Genomic DNA, 20,646 nt, shown 5'->3' on the forward strand with positions numbered 1-20,646 from the left:
TGGCATGGACACGCCACGGGTGCTGTGCCTGTGCAGCAGGTCCCTGACGTCAGATGCAGCGGCTGTGGGTATCCGCGAAACTCAGACCAGGGGCTGGACCATCTCCCAATAAGACTGCACTTTGCAAATCGTACAGGGCATAGTGCTACTATTCATTTTACTGCCTTTTCCTCCGGGGCGGAGGGGCTTAACCCCAGAAAGCAAAGCTGCCCGGAGTCCGGGTCCCCCCTATGGCCCAGGGCACCAGCACTCACTCTGGTGACAGTCAGTGGAGGAAAAGGACAGAGGAGGCCATTAAATGTTATAAAAGTATATTAATTTCTCATGGATTGATACATTTGGATGAGAATGTATTTTAGAAACTCTTAAAAACTAAAGTTAAGTTTTTTAAGTAATAAAGGTAGTATCTTTGTACAGTAAAGTCTAATTGCATCAGAGTTTTATAGGAATACTTGCAGAAACTAGGGAGAGAAGGTGCTGGTGTTATGAGAAAAAGAAGTCTGAGTAACCTGTAACGTGGCCTCATTTCTCTTTTTAGCTTACCAGAACAAGCGCATCCCTCTGGCACATTGTTGTTTACTGACTAAATGTGATTGACACAAGGGGTCACCAGGGCACTTGTGTCAATTAATGAAAGTGTGTTGCCCTTTGGGGAAAGTGTCCATCTCAGTCTCAAGCCATGGTCCTAGGCTGCAAGCTGGTTTTATTTTTTCCCTCTAAAACAAACAAAAACAGGGCTCAAACTGTGGCAAAATTATGAATTACAAAGAACATAATGATGAACTTGAGGTACCATTTCAAAGAATAAAAAACTAAGAATTTCAGAGCCTCCAAACTGGAAAGGATTTTTGAACTAAAAGAAGGCACCTCTGCTGGCTTTAGGTTGCACTAAGATATATGTTTATTTTGTAATTGAAAGGCTTAAATGATTTCTCATTTTAACTCAGTAAAATCCAGTTCACTCATAAATATACCCATTCCTTGTATTCTTTATAAAATATTTTTACCCAGTACAAATAGCCCCTAATATTTAAGACTCTTAACTGAATGATCCCATTATATAACACCAAACAATTAGATGTAGTTTTTTTCAGTGTTTAGCAGATTAAAATATATAAAACAGAAACTGGATTTCACTCAACATCTTTGTACCTTCCACAACTAAGATGCTGGTTAGATGTTTTGGGGAGAAAGACACATAAGCCAGGGCTTCTCTACTCAAGTGGGTCACAGACAATAGAATCATTGGAAGAGGCGGGGAATGAAAATAGTTGTTTTTATGACTCCAAGATAAACTGCACTATAGTATTAAGCTGCAGGGTCTGCGTGTGTTATTGTCCTATAATATAGTTCTTGAAGTTGCCAAATTTGCATAACCAAGTCAATTGAATTGGAAGTTGGTCATGGTTTGAGGACAAGGTGAGTATGATGTGCAAAAGCACATTGTAGGCATTTTCAATATTGCATTTTTAATTAAGTTGAACATTCTATTGGATTTGGCTGTCTCCTCTGTTATTGCTGAGACCTGTCAGTCCAGCGTAGACACTGTGTTCTCAAAGGATTCAATCCTGAGGTTTTTGCTTTCCTCAAGTGTCTGAGTCCAGTCTGATCCTTGAAAAGATAAAAACTATAAGAACAGTGCCTTGTCCTCTATTTTAAAATTTAAATTGACATCTTAAAAAATGAGATGAGAGGACAGGGAAAGGGGAGCAGCTGGTATTCTTAAGAATGTTCTTGAGAATATTTCAGAATGGAACACCTGTCTCAAACAATCAAACTTTTGTCCACTGGGTGCCACTGTCTTCCTCACCAGGCTGTGCTGCTAAGGGGTTGCAGAAATGCTGCCTTTAGTATCAAGGACAATGACTACCAGTGTGTGTGTGTGTGTGTGTGTGTGTGTGTGTGTGTTTGAAGGAACATGTTTGCCTGCTATATACATTAAGGCTTCTTTTAAATGTCATTAGCTTAGGATTTGTCACAGGGACATTGGGAGCGCCAGCCGGCCTTCACTGTGACCCAGATTGTGTATATTAGCCACACAGCTGAGCACTGGCCAGATGGGCTGGCCCAGGGGGGTAGAATGAAGTGGAGAGAGCAGAAGAAATGACAACAACAAAGATTTGTGCTGGAACAAAGGAGTGGAAGCTTACAGTATTGTCAACCCGTGGATCCCCTTTGCAAAAAGGGTTAATCCCACTGTTAATCCCACTGTTAGCCAAATCATTGCCTCCTGGCTTTGCTTCTTAGAGAAGAACATGGAATTAACTCAGAATGGAAATGCCTGGAGTTGTCACCTACTAAGCATCAGTTTACTCACACTGGACGTTTCTAAGGTCCCCTTTAGCAAGGTCTCCCCAGGTCTACTAGAAAAAAGAAAAAAAATGAGAAATAGTGAAGAGTTAAGGAGATTGTGCCCACTTCCCCTGGTGAGGTCGCTCAGGAACCAGAATTCTTTTTGGGCTTCACTCTAGCTAACAATTATTCTTTCTTTCTCTGAAGTCATGCCACTATTGTCACAATAAAAGAAAGATGAGATCAGGATAATTTGCAGTTAACTTTTATCCTGGGTAATAATAAATAACTCAAAACCTTGCCAAGTTTTTTTTCTTTTTTTTTTTTTTTTTGAGACAGAGTCTCACTCTGTTGCCCAGGCTAGAGTGCCGTGGCGTCAGCCTAGCTCACTGCAACCTCAGACTCCTGGGCTCGAGCGATCCTCCTGCCTCAGCCTCCCCAGTAGTTGGGACTACAGGCATGTGCCACCATGCCCAGCTGATTTTATATATATATATATATGTTTTTAGCTGTCCGTATAATTTCTTTTCTATTTTTAGTAGAGATGGGGTCTTGCTCTTGCTCAGGCTGGTCTCGAACTCCTGAGCTCAAACAGTCCGCCTGCCTCGGCCTCCCAGAGTGCTAGGATTACAGGCGTGAGCCATCGCACCCGGCCTACCTTACCAAGCTTTGTGTAAGAAAATACTTGATTATATTTCCTGTAGGTGAAGATCAGTGGGAGGAAAGTCAAATGCCTGGAAATTGGGTAGTAGATAAAGAAAAAGGGTGCATAAGAAAGGTAGGAAAAGTTCTTAGAATGTGAGAGAAAGAAGAAAAGTAAAAAGGTGTCTGGAGATGCCCATGAAAAGCAGTTTTCCCTTGTATTCTGGCTTCTCTTATCAGTGCCTGTGGGGGGACAAAAATGGGGGCTCTGGTGAACTGCTGTTTGTGACCAGATGCAAGTAAACAGACCCTGCAGCTTTTGTGCTGAGACATCGTCTAAGAAAATGTCAAGAAAACCCACAGTTTCACAATGAAGCATGGATCCAGATGCTCCCCGTGCAGAGTTCCTGAGAAAACACTCCTTTTGGGAACAACTTCGGCCTAGAGTGTCTCCCATTCATCAGGGCTTCTTGTTCCCAGCTCCAGCCTGCTCCACTCATTGCCGGCTTTATGACCTTGGCAATTCACTTCATCTCCCCATCCACAGTTGTCTTATCCAGAAGGGGATAAACATGCTGGTTTCAGAGGGCTGTTGAGTAGATTAAACGAGATAGAGATCTGCCTCTTAGTAGGTGCTATGGTCTGAATGCTTGTGCTACCTTCAAATGCATACGGTGAAACCCAGTCCCCAATGTGACGGTATTTGTAGGTGGGAGCCTTGGTGGGTAACTGGGATCAGTGTCCTTGTAGACGAGGTACAGGGGAGCTCCCTTGCCCCTTCCATCTGGGGAGGGCAGAGCAAGAAGGCACTGTCTATGAACCAGGAAGTGGGCCCTCACCTTGCTTTGATCTTGGACTTTCCAGCTTCTAGAAGTGTAAGAAATAAATTTCTATGCTTATAAGCTACCTAGCTTATGGTATTTTGTTATAGCAGCCCAAGTAGATTAAGACAGTAGGTTCGCAGTAAATAACGATTTATCTCTACTCCTAGCAGTGGTCATAACAGAACTGTGGGATTCCCTTCATTCCTGGAGCCACATCAATTAATCACAGTCCCAACTGATCACAAAAGTCTCTCTCTCTCTCTCCCCCTCTCCCTCCTTTTCTCTCTCTCACACACACACACCCACACCCGTGTGTGTGGGGGGTGTGTGTGTGTGTGTGTGTGTGTGTGTGTGTATAAGAAAATTCTTTCCTTACTGGTACCTCTCAAAATGTTTGAAAGATGGCCCAAATCATAACAGAGCAGTCCTTCTCCAAGAAGAGATCTTACAGTCTCTTGACCAGGAAGAGCACCCCTCCCTGCCCCCTGCCCCTGCTCCACCGGCTGCCCAAGCTCCCCTGCCCTCACTCGACTGGCTTGTCCACCATCCAGCTTTCTATTCTATTCTTTCTCAGCTTGTCATTTGGTAAAGGGACTTTAGCTCTTTAACCTTGTTTTTCTGTCCCTGCTTCATCTCTTGGGGTTCTGCCTAGTTTTTAATTTTTCCCAGACTTGAAACTGAATGAACAGGGCTGGTATCTGGTCATTTCAGAATTTTCTTTGGCAAGCTCGGGGGGGTGGTGGTGTCTGTGGTTATTTTCCCACCGACAAGGTGAATCTGGTAACAACTATGTAGTCAGAAATAGTTTTGGACAGCTTGTGGGTAATGTACCTAGCAAAATATTGCTTACATCTTGAGTGTGCCGTAAACACTAGCTGGGAAACAGATTTTATAACTTGATGCCAGGGCTGGGAGGCAGGAGGCTCGGTGGGAACTTGACCTGTTTTCCTAGCCATTGTTTCTCCCAGGTAGGGATGAGGCATAGACAAGCCATGGCAAGGGGCCCTTGGTGGTCTTTTGGAGTAGTTTTTTTCCCTTTTGCTTCCATAAAGAGAAGTTTATTGGTTACACTCAAAATGCAGAGACATTTCAATGGAGAAGAACGTGGTAGATTCATTTCCCAATTTTTGGAAAAAGCGTGTGTGAGCATTTTTCTTACTTCTTGGTAGTAGCTCATGTGCCAGTTGGACACAGGAAACATTTCCTGAGGCCCAAAATAAAACTAGTAATAATAATAATTCCTGTATCCCCACTCGAAAGCTAACGTGACCAATTAAGTCATATGCAAAGAAAATTCCTTTTTTTTCTTTTTACCCCTGGGATCTCCCTGCCTGAGAGTCTCCCCCACCTTGAAGAAGACAGAAGCAATACTGGAGACAGAGCATGAAAAGGGAGTGGGGGGAGGGTGTCCAAGTTTGCTTCCTACACGAATGCATGCCTGAGACCGGACTCCCGCAATGCATTGTCAATGGTGGACAGAAAGTGGAGGAACTAACATTTATTAAGCACCTACAGTGTTCTCAGTGCTATGCATAGATTTGCAGACATTTTATTTGATCCACACAATAACCCTGCAAAGGGCACTGTTATTGTAATCCCCATTTACTATTGAGGACAATCAGACTCAAAAACATTGTCATTAGCCTCAGGTCATAGAGTCAATAAATGGTGAATCTAGTATTAGAACCCAAGCATATTTAAAATCAAAAGGCGCTATTAACAGCATGTGGTCATAGGCTAAAGCCACTTAACAGAAGTCTCCTACAGTGCAGCACTGAACTAAAAGTATTACCTTGGTTCCCAAACTGGCACTTGGGGGGCTTATTAGATAGATTGCTGGGCCCCACCCCCAGAGCTGCTGCAGTAGGTCTGGGGTAGGGTCAAGAATTTGCATTTCTAACAATTTCCCATGTAGCTGAGTACCAGACACTAACCCAGGCCTTCAGGCCGAGGTTCTTCTTCACCTTTGCCCTGTGCCCCCAGCTCACGGGAGTGACTGGGTCAGTCAGGATTAGGTTTGGGTGCATAAAACAGACAACCCAAATAAGACAAAGCTGACGTCCATCTTTCACTCACATTTAGTAAGTCTGGACATGGGCATCCCAGGACAGGCAGCTCCACAACCCTCGGGGGCCTGAGCTTTGTCCCTTTCTGCCACAAGCACGGCTTCCTTGCTCAGGTGCCGGGGCTACTGCAGTGGCCGCCACTTTGCTCGCCTCTCAGGCTTCATGAAGAAGGAAGGGGCAAGTGCCAGCTGAGCAGTCCCTTTTAGGAGCTTTTCTGGAAACCTCAGTTAATAACTTCTTGTATATCACTGGCCAGCTCTATTAGTAAGAAGGCTGAGAAAGACAGGTATTTAGCTAAGCACATTGCCACTCCCAAGACTATGGAGATTCTTTTACTGAGAAGAATGGGTATTTGGTTGGCAAATGGCAATCTCTGATGCACTCATCCAACCCCTTGCCCGTGTTATGGTACAGAATGTACTGTCTGGGTAACCTCAATATTCTTTTGTATGTGGTCCAGTGTTCCCAGAACCATTTGTTGAAGAGACAATTCTTCACCATTGAATCATCTTGACATACTTGTCAAAAGTCAATTGGCCGTAGATACATTGGTTTATTTCTGGACTCTCAATTCTATTCCATTGGTCTCTAACTGTGACATTCAGCAGGTACTGCCAGTTGGAAGTCCTAGTCATCAGATTTGTGCCTCGGAAGATATTTATGTTCCTAAGGCACTTCATATAAAAAGAGACAAATATGGGATATGTTTGTGTCAGCATCTCAAACCAAGACAAATGAAATAAAGTTTTCTTCATTTGGCTTCTCAATTCTCCAAATCCCTGACATAATGACAATACCCTATAAAGATGCGTTAGCAACTGGATGCCCTTTTAATGTAGAGAAGATGTGGGAAGTGTGACAAAAAACATATTGTTCTGAGAACCCTGTGCTCCAGTTTGTGGAGAAAATCTCGGCAAGACAAAAAGCCAAGTCCCAAGTTAGTGGCCTATGGCAAGAGCTGCGCTCTGAGATACCCCTCCCTGTTGAGTCTCCTGGAATGTAAGGGGTGGGGACAAATTATCTGTGACCTTGATTTGAAGAAAGAAGACATTATGTGAATGTTGTCCAAATGAACAAGAAAGGTAAAGGGAATCTGAGAGGAGGAAAAAGGGCAAAGGAAGGAATCGTTCAGTTCTGGAAAAGACGTATCTGTTCTGCTTGGCGCCCCGACCCCGCTCCCCTGCAGGCCCAAACTGGCTCATGGCAAGGACCCAGCTGGGGGCACTGGGGGCTTTGCAGGCTATTCAGAATCAAGATCTAGCCAAGTCTGGTTTGTTTTTTTCTTGTCTGGTTTTTGGATTTTGTTGGACAGCATTCATTCTTTCATTTGCAAGTGTTCGTTGAGGGCCCAGTGTGCGCCAGGCACCATGCTAAGAAGTGGGACTACAGCAGTTAACAAGGCTGATACGTCCCGGACCCCTGGGGCTGAGGCTGCAGTGGGAGGACACGGGCAACATGCGGCAAACACTGAGAGTGAACAGAGCTGCGGAGGTGTGAAGTGAGCTCGTGGTGGGCCAGGACGAAGGGCACCTTGGGGCTGCAGGGACCTTAGCTCTCACTTGGAAGGCTGGTTACTGGGAGGGCCAGTGGACTCTCCTCCTCGAGAGCTGGTGGTTGTAGGGGTGTGTGTGTGTATGCATTTGTGTGCGCGTGTATGCACATGCATGTGTCCACGTGTGTATGCATGTGTGTGAGCGTGTGTGCACATGTGCGTGTGTCTACGTGTGTGTATGTGTGTGTGCACGTGTGTGTGCATGTGCGTGTGTGTGCATGTGTGTGTGCATGTGCGTGTGTGTGCACATGTGTGTGTGCATGTGCGTGTCCACGTGTGTGTGCATGTGTGTGTCTGTGTGTGTTTGATTCTTGCTGTTTTTGACAGCAAACAAGGAAAGCTAAGGCCAAGTTATTGGTCTAGGTTTGCCCAACGTTCTTGGGACTCACGTTTTCTCTTCAAGATGGGGTGTCCAAAGACAATGGAACTTTTTAAGACTTCTTTGGCCATAAGGTAATAACAATGTGCCACAAGCAATGAAACAGGACTCAAATATTCATAGCAGCTGGTGGGGAAGGAGGAAATAGTTCATAGTAACAGAAAAAGGAGGATTCTGATAATTTACTTTCTCTTGGAAGATTTAACCACTTGGCTATCTTTACCTTCAATTCTTCAGGCATATCTGTGTGCTTTTATAAAAGTTGGGCTAACAACAAACGAAAAAACCACCAAAATCTAGTGTGTTATGTTTGACTCTAATAACCAAGAATTACCAATCATTTTGTTATGCCTAAGGCCCTAAAATTAACTCCCATTATTTTCCTCTTAGTATATCTTAGTGTTCAATTTATATTTTCTTTAAGTTTAGAAGTAGGAGGAACACAGATTTTCAGCAAATTTTTAGATACCGAATATGTGTATTGAGTAGCTAAAAATAATTTGATGCATACTGAAATTGTCCAAAAAATGTTGTTTTTTTTTTCATTGTTTAAATGCAACAGTGGATCCCTTGATGTCAAGTTTTTTTGAAATAGGTCATGTGCCCTGGTAGGAGTATTCATTTCTGCAAATGCTCAGAAATTATGCTTGACATGCCAATCTGAAATCATGAGTTTTTGTGAATGAGTTTTTGTTTTCTGAACTATTTTGAAGTCTACTTTAATGCCATAAAATCACAAGCAGTTTATTTGACCTGGAATGGGTTCCTTACCACCATGAAACCTAGTTATGAGGAACTTCATTAAAGAGTTCAGCTGGCCACTGTTGTGGTAGATTTCACAACAGATGAGTTCCCTCTTTTACAAAAATCAACAACCTCCCATTTAAGCAGATGTTAACCGTCACCCTGTTACTGGGTTTGGGGGCACAAATTGGGAGGCTCAGAGAACTCCGGGAAGTATGACAAGCTGGTGAAGAGACGTGTTGCTCTGAATAGAGTCAGGCACAAGGACAAATCAGCTTCTGTTGTTACTGTTGCTGCAGCCGGGATGTGTGGACTGCTGGCCTGTTGCATAACTAAAGACTTCCTTTTGCTTGTAAATGTCAAGATCAAACAGAGGTCAGTTTTAAATAGCTGACCGGGTGCTAATAAATGTGACTTTCTTGTCTTAGAAAAAGCAAAGGCCTTGTCCCTTAAGAGTCTTGGCTCTGCTGATAACAGGAGGTGTCCTTTTTGTACGGGCTTGACCTGCATATTCGTCATGGGGTTTTCTCTGAGATGGGAAACTAACTTTCACTGCACATAATGTCTACAGGTAATTAGGAAGTTAGGTATGTGCTTGCGTTCAATTATTCATTTATTCATTCAATCAATATGTATTGTTAGCAAGCCATTCTGTTAGGTACTCCCGTGTATTTCTCATGTATTTCTCCAAACCGTCCTGGAAAATTGCACATGCTATTTTGCAAATGATGGAAGCTCCTTTGTGGGCTTGGAGCCCTTTCTCTGCTTCTTTTACGTGCTCTCCCTTGGTGATTTGGCTTTGAGGTACACAATCTGCTGAGAAGGACCGAGTCTTCATCAGTAGTCCACAGCTTCCCTGCCCCCAAACCTGGTGATCTGACCGGCTGCTGAACAGATCCACCAAGATTCTCATAGTCAACTCAAGCTCTACTGCTCCAAAATTCGACTCATCTGCATCCTGCCCCAAACCTGTTCCTTCTCCCACATGCCCTAGGCCAGCGATGGGTGCCGCCAGTGACCCTGTGCTGGTTTCGTTCTTTCCTTTTCCTCACCCCTCACGTCCAGTCAGTTGCTGAGTACTGTGTATGATGACTCCCAAGCAGTTCTTCTACCCGTCTTCTTTTCTCTGTCTCCATCATCATTGCCCTTGGCCAGGCCACCATCTTCAGCAGCCTCTCCTGAAGTTACCTTCATTATGGCTCTTGTTTAATGACTCCTCAACACTAGACCAGAGTGAAGATTCTCCAACACAGACCTCATATTTCTCCTGAGCTTAAATCCTAAATTAGTCCCCTTTCAGTGTCCACATCAAATCTCTGCTCCTTACCAGCTCTTACGATGCCATTTGTGATCTGACCCCCTACTTGTTGCTCCAGCTCTACTTACACCCCTCCCTGCATACCACTGTTACACAACTTTCAATTCCTTGAATGTGTCATGCTCTCACCTTTCTCACCTAGGAGGAAACAAAGGCCTCATTCCTCAGAGTGGAATTGTAGTCAGTGCATCCTTTCCCCTGCTCGGCCTGTACCTTCTCTGCTCCGCTCCCACCACCTCTCTCACCCCCTTTCTCTTTATCCAAAAATCCCCAAGAAACACCTCCTTTTCAGAACTTCAGTTAGATGCCACTTCCTCCAAAATGTATTTCTTGTCCTTCAAGTTTGGGTGAGACATCTTTCCTAGCTGCTTTCATAATCTCTCTTCCACTTCCCACCCGCCACAAATAATAATTGTCTGTCTGTCTGTACCTCCCACTATGCCATTTGTCCTGTGGGAGCAGCTCAGATGGTAACTCCCCTGAGGTCCCAAGTCAGGTTAGAATCATCCCCTTGTCTCTCTGATGGCAAAGCCCGTGCTCTTTCCACTGTGACACTTGGAGTTGACCCGTAGGCAATGGGGGACACTGAAGGGTTAGAAGGAGGCATATTCAGATTTGTGTTCAAGAGAGAAAGCGCTGAGGTTACTGAGGACAGATGTGAGAGACGAGAGCCAGGCATATCAACATGTAGGTGCTTCTGGAAATCCAGTTTAGAAATGATAAAGGCCTAAATCAGTGGTGGAGAGAAAATAGAGCAAGAAATATGAGTTGGATTTGGCGATCAATTAAGTGTAAGAACTGAGGGAAAAGTAGGATTCAAGGTTGATCACAAGTTTCAGGTGACTGTGTGACCTGTGGTCACCTCAGCTATCTTCTATCTGAATCATTAGATGTTAAAGATGATTCATTTTCTATGGAAGTTTCCATGCAGGCTCAATTTATCACATGTGCTATGGACTCTTCTTCAAAGTTTTGGATGATATTAGATTTCCTTATTTAGATCTGAATCTTGTAGTCCTTTGATATTACTTCAGACCCTTAAATCCTTTTCCTAGAAATAGGTTTTCTTCTACCCCTTTTTCAGTCCCTGGCTTTTCAGGGAGAAAATTTTGGATGACCATGTGCTTTGAGTATTAAAATCTCATTCATTAGCCTGAGGAACAGTTTAATGTTTAAAGTTGGTGTTACACAAACACAATACTCTTGCAGTGATTGCATGAATGTAGAGTAACAAGCAGCAGTCTAGTGCAGAGGTTTTCAAAATGTGGCCCAGGAACCCCTAGAGGCTGCTGGCACCGTTCCGGTAATCTACAGAGTTAAAACTCTTTGGATAATCATATTAATGTTATGGGCCTTTTTTACTATCATTCTTTCATGAGTAGACAAGAGTTTTCCAGATTCTACATGACAGATGGAATGCAGCAGCAGATATGAGAATTCAGCTGTCCTCTATTAAGCTGAACATTAGATTTCCAAATTGTAAACAAAATCACTCTTTATTCTAAGCTTTCTTTTTGTTTTGTTTTAAAGATGAGTTATTTTTAATGAAAATATATTATGTTAGCATATACTGAGTTTATCATTTTTAAACAGATTAATAGAAGTACTTTGGAAATTTCTAATTTCTAATATAGTAAATATCAGTAGCTATAACCCATGTGAACAAAAGCTCTTTAAAGTCCTCAATAATGTTTAAGGGTGTAAATTGGTCCTCAATAAACAGTTTGCGAACTGCTGATTTAGTGACTCTACAGTGTGTGATTTAAGGAGCCACAGCCTGTTTGGGAACGTGCATGATGATGGAAACCACCATTCCATTAAATGGGTAGTAAACAAGAATTAGTTTGGTTGATAAACAAAAGAGTTGATGCTAAGCAGGACCTCTCAAGAAGGGAATCCCATCAGTTGCTGCCAAACCTGGATAGCTGGTCACCCTATCATCGAAAAGAAAATACCCTTCAATTAGTATGAGGAAATCAATGAAATGAAAAGGTTCCTTATTCATACTTGCACAAGACCATGAGTGAAAGAAGAATTGTCCACGTTGTGAGACTCTTCTTGTTCATCTGCCCCCGACCACCAGAATTTGTGCATCCAAGTTCCCTGGGAGCTGGGCTGTCCTTTCCCCTCACTGAATTTCTCCACTTCTTGCGTTCAGCTTCTCAAGCCTGTTTTCACAGCTCCAGCCCACTCACATGTGCCCTATGCAGACATTGAATTTCTGATTCTAACAGGATCATTTTAAATTCACTGCACACCCGGCAGAAATATGCCTTTTTCAGAATTGCATAAAAGAGGAGAAGGTAAGGAAGGGCTGCTCTCTGATTTTGCCTAAGATGGAGACCAGAATCTTGGTTTCAGTAGTCGAGTTCGATCTACTCGGTCAAGGAAAAATACCTCCAGGGAGTGTTCTTTAACTTGGTGCACATCAGAAAGACATTTGTTGAGGATGACTGATTACACAGAGTGTAGTATGTAAATGCATACAGAAAAAATTCTAGAACGATATACAGTGGGTTATGAAACCAATTTCTAATTCTTCCTCTCTAAGGAACTGGTAAAAAACCCTTACCCACTATAATTAAGGGGGCAGTTCTGATCTGCTCTGGATTGTAATTTCAGGTCCTGGGACTTTGATGGGTTCTCTTCTGTTCTTATTCTACCCCACTCAAGATGTCTACTTCTTACTTCAAGGTCCCTCTTATCTGTGTCTGTGCCTATGTCCTGTGTTAGGAAGAAAAAGTCTCTAAAGCTTCACTAACCTTGGCTACCCTCAAATGTGCGTCCCCAAACAGTTTCCCTTGGTAACACAAAGGGCGGCTGCATCATCCTGAGGCTTCGCGCGTGTGGGGTCCTTCTGCACCCCCTTTCCCATCTCTTATTCCTCTGTCTCTACCTTGAGTGTTTCATGCTTTCTTTGGAACTCACACACTCTCTAAAGAAGCTGTGAGTTGAATCGTGATTCCATTCCGGTGCGAACATTAACTTCCTGCTTTATAAAATTCATCTGGCAACTGTTGCCTTCCTCATTCAAACAAAGTAGGAGACTCTATTTCCTAACTTCGGGGGACTTTTCCTGAAGTTGCCTAATTTTTGTTTCCAAAGCCCTAAACCCATCAAAGAGACTGAAATAGGGACTTCAGAGAAAGGGGGACCCCTGAGAGAAACTTAAAGATAGCAGAATGCGTCTCCGCCAGTCTGGGGAGTGGGGAGTCAACTCCGTGAGTCCCACCAGCAGGGGAAGCCTGTAACCTGTTCCATGAAAGTGCTCTGAGAATGTGCCAGACTTCCAGGCCGTATCCTAGGAAGGGCTCCTAGTCTCCTGCGGTGTCAGCTCACCTGTAGGATCTCTCTTTGGGGACGAGGGGTTTCTGAGCGATGACCAGAGGGGGACCAGAGAGGCTTCTCCAGTGCCCTGAGGATGTAGAAGGCTCCCAGATGGGTGAACAGCTCTGGGGACAGGAGATCCTGAAGAATGATTGTTTGCTGACAGGTGGGGACTTTGAGTTGAAATAAATAGGATTCACAGATAATAAAAATGTGATATGTCTGGCACACTTGAGTTTGTGGATTAAGAGCTGTCTGCATTATACCTGGCAATAGTAGCTCTATTTTTGTTAAATACTTTCTGTCCAATAATAAGTTGACTTTAATTTCTCAGAACCTGATATTATTGCTTTTTGATTTTTACATTCAACTGTTGACCTTTACATCCAAGACAATGATTGATTGCCCCACCCTTTCCAAGTCTCTTCATTTCTCTCTTATCTATTCATAAGGCTTAGAAAACTTTTGGGGAGATTAAAGAAATCTTAAGAATCCCTGTGTCTGGACCCCTAACTTTATATTGCAATTATTGATTGACCTTTTGGCAAATATTTTTATTTTCACTCAGAGTTTAAATAATCCTTTATAATTCTGGGTTTCCCCCTTCCAAATAATTTGGGTGTGTTATGGGTTGAATTTTATGTCCCTCCAAATTCATGTTAAAGTTCTAGCTTCTAGCACCTTAGAACATGACCACATTTTTTAAAAGGGCCATTGCAGTTGTAATTAGTTAAGATGAGGTCATACTGGAGTAGGGTGGGACCCTACTCCAATATGCCTGGTGTCCTTATAAACAGTGGAAATTCGGACACAGACACACAAGGAGAAAGCCATGTGAAGATGAAGGCAGAGACTAGGGTGATGCTTCTACAAGCCAAGGAATGCCCAAGTTTGCCAGCAAAGCACCGGAAGCTAGGAGAGGGGCATGGAATAGATTCTTCTTCATGCGTCTCTAAAGGAACCAACCCTGCTGACACCTCAGTCTTAGACTTGTAGCCCCTAGAACTGGGAGACAATACACTTCTGTTGTTTACATCTGCAGTCCCCAACCCCTGGGCCATGGCCTGGTACCAGTCAGTGACCTGTTAGGGACTGGGCGGTGCATCACCACCTGAGCTCTGCCTGCACCCCCGACTGCCCCCATCTGTGGAAAAATTGTCTTCCATGCAACTGGCTCCTGGTGCCCAAAACGTTGGGGACTGCTGATTTAGGCCATCCAATTGGTGTATTCTTTATGCCGGCCCTAGCAGACTAATACAGGGAGGTAACTATGTTTCTAAACTATGGGCCCTTGGAGGTCTATTTTAAGATGTGTATAAACCTAGAAGTGGCTGGAAATAACCTGTTAAAGGCAAAAATACTAATAAATGTAAAAATCTGTTTTGTCTGGGATGGGGTTAGGATGAGGAATTTGTTGTTTGTTTTAGCTGTAAAATTGAAATGAGACCAAACCAGTTCTGTGAGTTAAATGTATCTTTAGACATAGGGGTTCCTTCTCCTACCATAGTAGAAGAGATAGTTTTTTTAAGTGCTTGCCATTGTTTTTTGTTGCCAGGAAATTTCACAGTTTGTGGTGCTAATCCAAGTCAGCTTGCAAAGCATTTAGCACAAGGGAAGCCTTTGTTTTTACATTAAGTCCCTCCTTTCTCTGTAGCATGAGCTCTACAAGGTTTGGCAAGCCTTAATTTGTTTTTGTGTGGTTTCTGAGTGACACTGGAAATCTATTCTGCAATATTAATTGCTGAGTATACATGTGTGGGTAATGGAGGAGAAAATCTAGGAGAATAGACAATGAGAGGAGACAAATACAAAAATTTACATTAATTAATAGGGTGGTTTTGATGCTTGTACTCGGCGGTGGATTGGGTAGATGGCGAGGAAAGAGAGTGTTTTATCTTTGTGGCTTAAACATAGAGATGGGATGTGCTGTTTACTGAAAGAGGGAAGTTTGCGGAAGGAATAGGTTATGAGGAGTTCATTGCAAACACGTTAATTCTGGGATGCCCAGTATACACTGAAGTGAATATCAAGTAGATTGTTGGATATATACCTGAGTCTGAAGTTGAGCGGTTGTACATTCAAAAACTGGGAATCATCCACATGTGATTAGTGTATAAACCATGGTACCTAATTACTTAGAAAAAGAGTATAAATAAGGCAGAGAGGAGGACCTAGGATCAAACCTCAGATTTCAATATTTAGAAGATTGGAAGAAGAGGAAAATTCAGCCAAGAAAACTTAGAATCAAGAAGAAATCGAGAGAATTGTGTCTTAGAAGCAAAAAGAGGAGAGTGTTTGAAGAGGCATGGGATGCTCAAATGTGTGATATTTTACTCAGAGGTTGAATAAGATGACCAGAAAATTGTCGATTGCATTTAGTTAAATGGAAATCAGAGGTAACTGTGACAAGATGAGTTTCAGTAGAGTTGTGGAGGGCAGAAGCCAGATTGAAAGAGAGACTGGGAAAGGAATATAATTTAGGACTATTGTCACCCCTGTTCCCAGCTCTTGGGAAATTTTTTCCATAAGAGAGAGAGATAGAGAGATAGATGTAGAGATAGACAGAGATACAGATAGACATGGGAGTGGAGGAGCGGGCACAAGCACAGGGCTAGTGGTACAGTGAGAGATTTCTGCAAATCTGAGACTCAGAATCTAGGGGTGCCTCTACTTCCCAGTTCAATGAACCAATTCTTTCTTTCTTTCTTTCTGTATTTATTTAGACATGGGGTCACACATTGTCAACCAGGTTGGAGTGCTATGGCGTGATTATAGCTCACTGCAGCCTTGAACTCCTGGCTGGCCACAAGCTATCCTCTTGCCTCAGCCTCCTGTGTAGCTGGGACTATAAGTGCACGCCACCATGCCTGGCTAATTTTTTTAATATTTTAGAGATGAGGTCTCTCTATGTTGCATAGGCTGGTCTCGAACTCCTGGCCTCAAGCAATCCTCCCACCTCAGCCTCCCAAAGAACTGGGATTACAAGCATGAGCCACGGCACCCAGCCAATTCTCTTTTTAATCTAAGCCAATTTGCATTGGGTTTCTGGAACATAACTTCCATGGTTCTGACAAATAGAGATATTGGTGACATACCTGAAACTGAAATTTTGTACAATTTCCCACTTCAAGAATTCCCCCTACCTCTTTTCTTGGCTGTCGCCATGGAAGAAAAGGACAAACAAGGCTCCTAGAGGTCAGAACTAGAGTCAGATAGTTTGGCTACCTCTGCTCACTGCACTGCCAGGACAGTGAGGTTTTTCTATCTCTGAGCAATAGAATGTGGAATTCCCAGTGGCTGGTGACAATTTTAAGTTCTTTTCCCTTGCCCTGATCGTCCTATTTTTCTTGTGTCTTGGGCATGTTAGGGATGGTACATTTTTAATTTAGTTTTTAGGTGCCATATCATGAGAGTTCGAGTCTGGATCTGATTGAAGTAGGAAAGCACATAATTTGGAGATCTGAATGTGGAGCTAAATACAGTAACTTGATGTGATTTTTTTTTTTTTTTTGCCACGTCTCCTTTTGGGAGATGGTGAGTGCATTTTTGGGTTAACATAGAATAGATGCATCCACTGTATCATGCAGGAGCATTCTGGGAAATGCATACATGTGTGGGCATAGCAGTGTAATTGTGCTATGCCCACCCAGGACGTGGACTGTAGTTTGCCGTCTTTATGTCTGCCTCATCTGCAGAAGGGCTTTTTCTCTGACTCTAATCTTGTAATAATTCTGTGCCTGTGAATCACAGTTTTCCCAGCTAGAGGGATTGACCTTTAAGCACATGACATAGGTTCAGTCAGTTCTGATATCTCATTCTTTACCATATGTGTTGGTCCAGGAGAAGTCACATGAACTAAGATGGGCCACATAGAGTTCTTTCTCGATTTTTACTGAAAGACGAATTGCCTGACTATTGAGACCATGAAACTGCAAGTCTATAGATAACATTTTTCTCACTGTGTGAAGACAGTTTGTCTACAGTGGGAAATAATGAGGCCAACACATAGGAGCAGCACTAAGATCTAGATATGGAAAGAGACAGAATACTACAGTTCTATTTGAGTCTGTGGAATCTAATTGTAAATGAAGCAATACCTGCTTCTGACTTCCCAGGTACATAAGCCAATCATTTTTTCTGTGCCTTTTAAAAAAGGAATAAGACTGTAAGAGAGTGACAACAGTAAGGCTAGGTGACAATTTTGAGAAGTTTATCTGGGAGAAGAAGCAAAGAAATGGGATGATAGTGGAGGGGGGAGGCAAGGGAGGTTCAATGGACATCTTTCCTTCACAGAAATTACTATGACATGTTAACATGCTGAATGGAATCCTCCCGAAAGAGTAAGAGAAAATGCAAAAGTAGACGGGGTGGCAGGGGTGCATTATTACAGGAGCAAGACTTTGTGACAGGTAGAGGTGATGGGATTCAAAGCCAGCTGGAAGGACGGGCCTTGGATAGTCAGAAGAGCATCTTCTCTGGTTGGTAAGGATGCTTTCTGTCCTCTTCAGACAACACAAACTCAGTTAAAGAAATACAGTAAAACCAGCTGTCATCTCACATAATCGTAAGTCTAGCGGTGGGATAGTTTCAGAGTTTGTTAATTCAGTGGCTCAAGAATGTCACCAAGGACACAGGTGCTATCCATCCTTTGCTCTGCCATCCTTAATATGTTGGCTGTGTCATGCTTGTAAGATACCTGCAGCAATTCGAAGCATTATATGCAGTTAAAACAACATCCTGATAAAAAGAGATGTGCTTCCTCCTGTGTCTTTTTAAAAATCTGGTAAAACCCTCCTCAAGCTCCAGGGGCGCCTACTGTATTGAGTAGAGAATTGAGCCGTTGCATGCCCGTGTCTAAAGTAATCTCTCACATCTGGGAATGAGACCAACATGGTCAGCTCAGTTCAATCATGATTCATGCTCTGGGGCTGGGCAAGGCCAAGCCCCCTAAACACGTGGCTGCTAGCTAATCCAAGCTGGGTTTCGGTTATCGAGGGGTAAATGGCGAAACAACTCCTGGGGAATAAATTAGCCATGTCTGCTGCAGTAGGGTTTGTATAATGTACTAGCCGTTGAGGGAGTAGCCATCTGGCAGCTTCTATTTTTTCAGTGAATTATTAATGAGATTGTCATTTGGAGTGAGGGGTAGGGGTGGAATTTTGAAGAGAGAGGGACGTATGAAATGATATTTGAGAAGAAAGTCAAGGGAAATAGTTATCTCAGAGAGGAGAAAAGCCAATTTATTAGGAGAAAAATATAATGGTATTTTGATTTCAAGGCAGCATTGAGTACCCATCGGAGATTGTGTTTATTAATTTAAAATGAAACTAGTCAATCCAATTTTGTGATTTTTTTCCTAATAACATTTAGTGAATGGATGTAATACCAACAATTTTATAAACCTGGATGCTAAGTAGGAAGCCATTTTATTTATTTTTTAATGGAGGTAAAATTCACAGAACACACAATGAACCATTTTAAAATATACAATTTGGTGGCATTTAGTTCATTCCCAATATTGTACACGCCCCCATCATCTCCTCCGTTGGGCTCAGGACTACTATTTTTTTTACCTGAATCACCCCAGATTAAGGTACTAGACAACTAAGGACAACCCCTATTCCCCAGAATTCACCGAAATTTTTCAAACTAGCTAATCCCAAGCCTGCTTACCTTGATTCATCTGTCTCATTTTAAGGAAGCCAGAATAAGAGCTACAGGTTTGTAGTACAACTTGAAATCAGGTTGTGTGATGTTTTATTCTTTTTGCTCAAGGTTGCTTTAGCACTTCAGGGTCTTTTGTGCCTCCAAATTTTAAGGGTTGTTTTTTATTTTTTCCTATTACCGTGCAGAATGTCATTTGTATTTTGATAGGGATTGCATTGAATCTGTAGATCACTTTAATTAGTATAGATATTTTAATAATATTAATTCTTCCAATCCATGAGCATGGGATATCTTTTCATCTTTTTGTTTCCTCTTCAATTTCTTTCAACAATGTTCTATAGTTTTTTTGTAGAGATCTTTCACTTCTTGGATTAAATGTATTCCTAGTTGTTTCATTTATTTATTTATTTTGTAGCTATTATAAATAGATTGCTTTCCTGATTTGCATTTCAAGTTGATTCCTGTTTGCATATAGAAATACTACTGATTTTTATATGTTGATTTTGTGTTCTGCAACTTTATTAAGTTCATTTACCAATTCTAAGATGTTTTTGGTGTAGTCTTCAGGTTTTTCTAAATATAAAATTATGTCATCTGCAAACAAGAATAATTTGGCTTCTTCTTTTTCAATTTGGATGCCCTTTGTGCCTGCCCGTCTTCAGAGGGCCTTCTAGGGATTCTACACTGACTGACTATGGTGTTCCTTGAGCCTGACCACTTCAGTCATCTCAGCACTGGAAGATGCTCTAAGCCCAGGCTTGCCATGAGTCTCTCGAGGGCTCTGAGGTTCATGCTGCTTTCTGGCCCAGGTGGACTTGAGGAAGACCCAAGGAAAGTACTGGGGCCATGTGGGAACACTTGCTAGGTACCTGAGTCCAAAGACTGTCCCCATGGCCCAGCTGAGCATGCCTCCCAGCTGGCCTCTGTACAGGCAGGATGGGTCCTTGACTGCAGCAAGAGGGGCTGAATTCGAGACTAAGCCCTTTCAGAATGTGCTGTGGGAGGGAGGCAGTGGGCCTATAGCATTGGCTCAGATGGGTTTACATCACTCGGCAGGTCCTACACAATGGAATAGTTCCTTGACTGCAATAGGAGGGGCTACTGCTGAGACTTGGCCCCTTTGGGATCTTCTGTGGGAGGGAGACCGGCATGCCTGTCATGTTGGCTCAGACTGGCACCGTCTCCCAACAGGTTCCTGCACAGACAGGATAATTCCCCAACCACAGCAGAAGGGTCTGGAGCTGCGACTGGGACCCTCTGGAATCTGCTGTGAGACAGAGGCTGGAGAGCCCAGTCTTGGCTCGGAGGGGTACATGTCACCAAGGAAGTTCCTGCACAAATAACTTAGTTCCCTGACTGCAGCAGGAGGGGCCAGAGCTGAGACTGGGCTCCCTCAAGATTTACTGCGGGATAGAGGCTGAAGAGCCCCATCCCATTGGCTCGGAGGGCTCATAGCTCCCAACAGGTCTCTGCACAGACAGGATAATTCCCTTACTGCAGCAGAAACGGCTCTAGCTGAGACTGGGCCCCGTCAGAATCTGCTGTGGGGCCAGGGTTAGAGAGCCTATCTCGTTGGCTCAGACAGGTATGCATCTCCCAGCAGATTTCGATACAAATGGGATAGGTCCCCAACTGCAGTGAGAGAGGCTGGGCTGAGACTTGGCCTTATCGGGATCTTCTGTGGGATGGGATCCCTGTGTCAAGCCTATCAAGGAGGCTCAGACTCCCTGGGCTGTAAGATATGGGCAAGTCTCCATCTGGGTCCTTGTGTGAGCAGCTCTAAGCTGGGGCCTCACCTGAGTAAGGCTAGAGCAGCACTGGAGGGAAACTTTCAA

General features: G+C 43.2%; 1 protein-coding gene across 1 annotated transcript in view; it reads left to right on the plus strand.

Moving 5' to 3' along the window:
- Nucleotides 1-20,646, plus strand: part of CCDC192 (coiled-coil domain containing 192) — a 200,612-nt gene that overhangs the window by 34,771 nt on the left and 145,195 nt on the right. The window lies entirely within an intron of this gene.

This window comes from Lemur catta, chromosome 12, assembly GCF_020740605.2.
Source record: "Lemur catta isolate mLemCat1 chromosome 12, mLemCat1.pri, whole genome shotgun sequence".
In the NCBI taxonomy this organism is placed as follows: Eukaryota; Metazoa; Chordata; class Mammalia; order Primates; family Lemuridae; genus Lemur; species Lemur catta.